The following is a 6,740-nucleotide window of genomic DNA, read 5'->3' on the forward strand; positions in this document are numbered from 1 at the left end:
TTTGGTGGACACTATTGCGGACAGGTTCAACTTAGCCTTTGGCAAAGCACTGAACAGAGCCAAAAAAAGTGTGAAGATTGAGTACCATAAAGTGGCTCATCGTCTCGTGATCAAATTTCAAGATACGGACACATTGTCCCTCAGGTTCAATGGTAGTTTGTTTGAAATTTTGGGTGGACATGCAGAAATGGTCGCAAACAATATGAGCCCCAAGATCAAAAGTAATATGGATTTTTACAGAGCTTTTGGAAACCCGGTAGAACTGAACCAAGGACTTAATTTGATCTTTGTGTATTCCGATGTGGTGGAGTACAACGTGGTGGGACACACCTCTGTGCCGTTACTGCGTGTCATTCCTTTCAAAGTGGATAGTACCACAAACAATGACCAGGAAGGTGCAAACACCTATCACGTACACCGTGAATTTGTACATCCTCACTATTTACCCGTCAGTAAGTCGTATTTAGACACTGTCAACATTGCTATAAAAGGAGATCTGGGACAAAATATTCCCTTCTCCAAAGGGAAAGTTACAGTGAAACTCCATTTTCAAAAACGGTTCTCTAACGAATTGTAAGTCAAGACAGCTACGAGTGACATTTTCACCCTATAAAATCCGGCCAGATGCGTGTGGAATTTCAGTTTGCGGAAAATCTACGCGCAGATAATACGGTGAACGTCCTCCTGTATCCTGAATTGGACAATACGATATAAACCAACAGTTTGAGAGAAGTCATTCTACACTATTAGAAGTCATGGAAGACTTTTATCAATGTTTATATAGTAGGGATTCTATGGACATGGAATGTGAAGATCCTGAGGAAGGAGAACCCCAAGACAAAGACGAAGAAGTCATCATGATGAAGTCTAGATGGCCAGAACAAGAATCACATATAGTTTCCTGTTATGCTATAGTCTTGACAGAAAAAAATAAGGAATTGATCAAGAAAGATTGCTATGGATGTCATAATGATCATCCCAGTCAAATTCAACACGATAAATGCCTAATGCTGAGTCAAGAAGAAAAATTGGACGAATATCTGGACGAAGCTTGGAGTCTCATCTTGGAAGAAGACGTGTTACAACAGTGGTATAAAGGCTTGCGTGAACATTATTGTCCTCCATTAACAACTCAAGAGATCCATCGCATCGAAGCTCTGTTGGATTAGAGTTGGGAGATAAGGCGAAGAAAACGGTTACTTATCAGACATTTTCAAGCAGAAAGTCAGGATCGAATTGATGACTTAAGAAAAAAAACAAAAAATGGATACCTGAGAACTTTATTACCTTTTGAACCACAGTTCGTACACTGCTTCTTGGAATCCTGTCGTCTGTGCTAAAGATGAACTCCCTCATCGCAAACCTCAAAACCATCAAGCTTATGTCATAAACACGGACGACAGGAACCCACTGGGTAGCCGTTTACTTTCCTCAAGAAGGATGTGTGAAATATTTCGATTCGTACGGATTGCCCCCTTTGGAAGACGATATCATCGACTTTATGAGAAGAAATGCTTAGACCACCCGATTCAATAATGTGAAATTACAAGGCACAGATTCCTTGGTGTGTGAACAGTACTGTGTGTATTTTCTGCATCATCGCAGCCTGGGCTATTCCTTAGAACATTTAGTGACTCATTTTGATCCTCGTTCTTCTTCAAGAAACGATGTGAAAGTAGATCGATGGTTTTGTGACCAGTATGCTTATCTTTTGTCTCTAACTAGGAAACGTAGTGTCCATCAATGGCCTAATAACTTCCAACAGTGGAAATCACAATTTCATTCACAACGTTGTCAGCCCTGTTTAAAGTAGAGTGTGAATTGAAAAAAAATGTTTGGTATTTGAAAAAATGTTTGATGTTATAGTGTTGGATTATTGTTAAAAAATTGTTAGAGTTGTTTGTTAGTATGAATAAAAAATGTTGTGTTTTGAAGAAAAAAAAATGCCTTTGTGGTTTATTTGGCTATAGGAATCTTGATTCATGCTCTTTGACTTTTCTCTATCCCTCCCATAACACTATTTGAACGTTCCGGCTCGAAAACCGTGTAGTAATGTTTTCCTTCACGTCCGCGCTTTGACCACAAAAACGGGGCAGTCTCCAGTCTGCCCATCCATTGTTAACTTATCTTCCTACGAAGATGTGCTCAAGATTAGCCAAGTTGAAAGAAGCCTATGTGAATTTGCATAAGGTCATGACAAGTCTGATACCGAGACCTGAAGAGATAGACAATATCATAATGTTGAAAGTCACTGAATACCTGAAAGAAGATTTCTTCAAGGAGGAATTCAAGAAGGAGAAAGAAGAATGGATGGAGAAGTACAGACTTCATAAACGGCAGAGAGAGCAGCAACAGCAGCAGCATGAACCTGACAGAGGCTTTGTCGATTGTCGTATCGACACCAAAGAGTTCTTCTTCTCTTTTCCGAAGAAGCAGACCTTATCCTGTGAGAAAGCCTGTCATCAGAGGAGGCCGCCATCTTATAACCTAAGCGATCGCCATAGCGTCAAGTTCCCAAAAACAAATTTCAGGGCTACCCCATACTCTCGAAAAGAAATAACATTCCATTGCCTATGATATGTTAGTCAGTTAGAAGAAAAAATACAGAAGTGATTCTATCAGCACATGATTTCTTTATCTTGGTTAGAAAGTGTGACTCTAAGTTGTTCGTTTCCGTCGCTTATCATAATTTTACAAATAGTAATGTTCTGTAAAAAAAAAGTGAGTGAGTGTTTCTTTTAGGTCTGTGCGTTTTTTTTTTTTGTTGGTGATAATATGGATAATGTAAGTTCGGGTACAACGAAATTAAAAGAATTAGGCCCAGAACTCGGTGTGGAGGGAAGAAATATACGCAACAGCAGCGGGAGAAAGAAATGCAGACCTAGCCAGTTAGCGTTGAGGCATTCTGCGTTTGACAATGCCTTTGATGTCTTAAACGTCGTCTTTTTTTTGGTGACACGACTTGATTTGAAATAAGTACGGGCTAGCGTTTTGGTGAGTACTTAACATCCATGGCTGTCTTGCTGAGCACCTTTTTTCCTCCTTTACCACGCTCGGACAGAAAAATGAGTGTGTGGTGAGACAATTCCCACTCATGTTTAAAGCCTTTCAGTCAGGTTGTTAAGGACTAGTTAGTCCTACACCTGAGTGGCTAAATTTAAAAATAGTCTGTGAGTACATAAAAGCCTGGGGGATGAGGCTCTCTTTCCTTCCCCAGGAGTAATTAAAAATCACGCGGTGCGTTATTAAACCAGTGATACATGCTCCATTAGAGCGAAAATCACTTTAATTCAAGTAAGCAAGCAAGCAAGTTCGGGTACCGTCTCTAGCACTCTTGATGACACCAACTGTCTGGGTTATTTTCTTTCTTGCAAGTCCCTATGTTCCACTTCTGTTTGTGATAATAACTTGTGATACTTCACATTTCCTAAAGTGGAAATCTTTACAAGCCGTACAAAATACAAAACTTATATGACTTTGGCTTTTGACACTTGCACAGACTCTTCACTTTATAAGTGTCACGAGAAAATTGTATATCCAAGTTTTACCATTTTCAAAAACACGCACACACTTGCAGCTTGACCAGAAATATGTACATCTTGTTTTGTGGATAAGTCACAGACAAGTCCAAGCAAATATAGGTGGTTATGAACGTTAGGAATATCCCCTCATTTTTTCAGAAATATCAAAGCTTGTATGTGCATTTTCCCTTTTCCTCTCTATATTAGTGCTTAGATTTGTTCCAAAAAAAAAGAAAAAAGAAACGAAATAATTTTGAAGAAAAAAAACCAACTGAATTTTGAATTCAGGTTTCTCTCTGTTTATAATTTTTTTCAAGTTGATGGTGCATGGCAGAGTACATTCGCCTACCTTTCCAAAATGAGAGTCATTTCTTCACATGTCATTGCCTTTGTTAAATTCGGTTTCATTGGTTAGTTATCGTTAATCTTTAATTTTTTCATGCATTTCTTTTTGATAGAAGATTTAAGGCTTTCTATTGTTGTAACGGTATTTATGTTGTTTAGTCTGTTGATGAAATTATCTATAGCAAAAGTGCTTAAGATTTTTCAGCATTTTTTATTATTTCAAGCCCTACAAAAGGAGACCATGTTTGTCTTCAAAGACGATTGAAACTCTAAATTACACGGGCGTGAAGGAAAAAACATCGTTGTGTTTAATCTAATCATGCTTGCCGTATCTCTTTGTGTTTTAGAGGTCATATTTCTTCTTAAGTAAATACACGCATCAATGGACAGACAGATTGGGTCATCATCCTTGAGTTTCACTGTACTTTCGGTTCTTTACTTCATACAAACCACAAATTTATTAGTTTGAAAAAAAAAGATAACATGCCCCTCAATACTGTAACACGTCTGTTCTGACTCTACCGATGTGAGTGTGAGTGTTTATGTCGAAATGTTTAAGTGAGATATAAAAATATGGCCAGCTTGAAAACGCGAACCAATACTGTGACGCTCAGTATTTTGATGTGGTAAGAGGAAATGGTACAACACACACACACACAAAGAGGGCTTGTAAGTTCACATTTCAGTGTCTGCACTGTAATGGTAACAACGCAAGAACATAGGGATTATTATGTCACACAGTCCTAGAACAAAACAATGCATCAACCGTTGTAAGCCATTTCATTGGCTATACTTATTTTCTTACCGCGTTCGCTTCGAATTGACTTGAGTAGCTATTCAGACAGTGACGAGAATGGCCATGCTTTACTGGGTCTATCCTATAGGCGATTTATATAAAAAAATATTTTTAAAAATTAAAGTAATGCACGAACAATCGTACCATGGGCGATCCCATGGAAATTGTGTCCGTCTTATTGCAAAATACATCAACATTTAATTTAACCGTGCAGATCGCTAGAACAAACCTCTGATAATACACATTTTGAAAAGTGTTGTGTGACACGGATCGCCATTGTCGTTTGGTGTCTGCTTTCTTCTTCGAAAAGAGATCGTTTCGTCTTGACTATAAAAATTTAATTTGACTAAGTTTTACGCACTACTTGAACTCATACATTTACGTTGTAGGTGTAAGCCGTCGTTCTCAGTTTTCTGGAAGTTCGTTTTTGCGTTTCTCAGATGTGATACTATTTTTTATGGACCGAACGAAATTTCTTTTGGCGTGAATCAGGACTCGTGGTTTTGTGGCATAATTGGAGAGCATTGATTAAAGCCCAGTTATGTCGTCTTCGAAATCGCTGACACGGATTTGAGCTAACACTTCAGGTTTTGTGTGAGGCGATACGGTACATCATTGCCTTTTACTTCATCAATGAAATCGTTTCATCTTATTGCAAAATTACATTTGACTAGGTTACATACGCGGCAGGTCTCTGTATATAAGGAGAGTGTCTTAGCGTCAGAGTATTCATTCCGCTCTCAAACGATCAAGAAGATGGAAGAGTCAGCACAGATCGACCTGCTGGTCAAATATTTGCTAAAAGTCATACGAAAGCATAATTCACAGGCGAAAGTGGCAACAAAACTTACTCTTTTGGTCGTTGATTTGATGAGAGTCAAACGAAAGTGTGTAAGTGCTAATGAAGTTTGCTATATCTGCAAAGGTAAATGGGTATTTGTCTCCAGAATACCTGCTTCGTCTAAGAAAGAGAGACAAAAGTCAAGATACCTAATATCGTTGTCAGGAGAAAGGACACTGGAATTCAGAGTGCCCTACGAGAAAAGAGAAGAAACAAAAACAAGACGAAACAGAGAAGAGGGATTCAGAAGAAGAAGAAATTGAAGATGATGAAGAACTTGTGCCAGTAAAGACATGGAAATGGAAAAATTGACAATGTGAGCCGATGCGTTGGCCCTGATGTGAAATTTCATACTACCTTCTAAAAGAGAATATACCAGAAAGAAAACGTAAGTGTCTCTTGGTCTTGACATTGTATAATAAGGATGGCGTGTTTTGTTTTTTACTCACACTTTATGAAATTGTGCTCTTTCACCTCTCTCTATCCCTCTGGATCATGTTTTAGTTAGAATTGAAATGGAAGGATGTTTTCCTTCACGCACGCTCTTTAGGCATGCAAGTCGGTAAACAATAGTCAGTCTATTCATCCATCATTTTGTGTCTTGATGTTTCCTAAATCACACACTGATGCCATAAAATAACGGGTTAAATGGGTTTTGTAGTGTTGGGAGTGGGGGTGGGGTGTAGGTGTTTGGCAGAGTTGGTCATTGCAGGTGAGAGCTTAGGTGCTTTCAAAAAACTTTTTCTTCTTCACTCTGTGTTGATAGTATATTTGGGGTTTGTATGCGTTCGCGTACGTTTGTGTGGATAGTTTATTTGGGGTTTGCATTATCTCCCTTCTGTGTTGATAGTATATTTGGGGTTTGTTTTTTCCTCTTCCCTGTGTGTGTGTGTGTGTGTGTGTGTGTGTGTGTCTGCTCGCGTATGTTGTGTGTGTGTGTGTATTGGTCTCTGTTTGTCCCTATAAAACTCACTTTATCCCTATCAGATACACTCTACCTACCTACCTACAGTAGCGCGTATTCAGGTCAGCCACTTGCAACACTGTTGCCATTTATCCCCTAGTGTTCAGTACAGTGACGTCACTGACGCTGGAAATTTTGAGACTATAAATATCGACTTGGGGATTTCCACATTTTGTAGCTATACATATATACTAGAATTCATAAACAGGAACGTCACTCAAGCTGAGGCTATAAAAAGATAATGGGATTTTCCAAAGGAAAAACCCACAAGTT

The sequence above is a fragment of the Sinohyriopsis cumingii genome, chromosome 13 (genome assembly GCF_028554795.1).
Source record: "Sinohyriopsis cumingii isolate HCF-2022 chromosome 13, ASM2855479v2, whole genome shotgun sequence".
NCBI classification, from domain to species: domain Eukaryota; kingdom Metazoa; phylum Mollusca; class Bivalvia; order Unionida; family Unionidae; genus Sinohyriopsis; species Sinohyriopsis cumingii.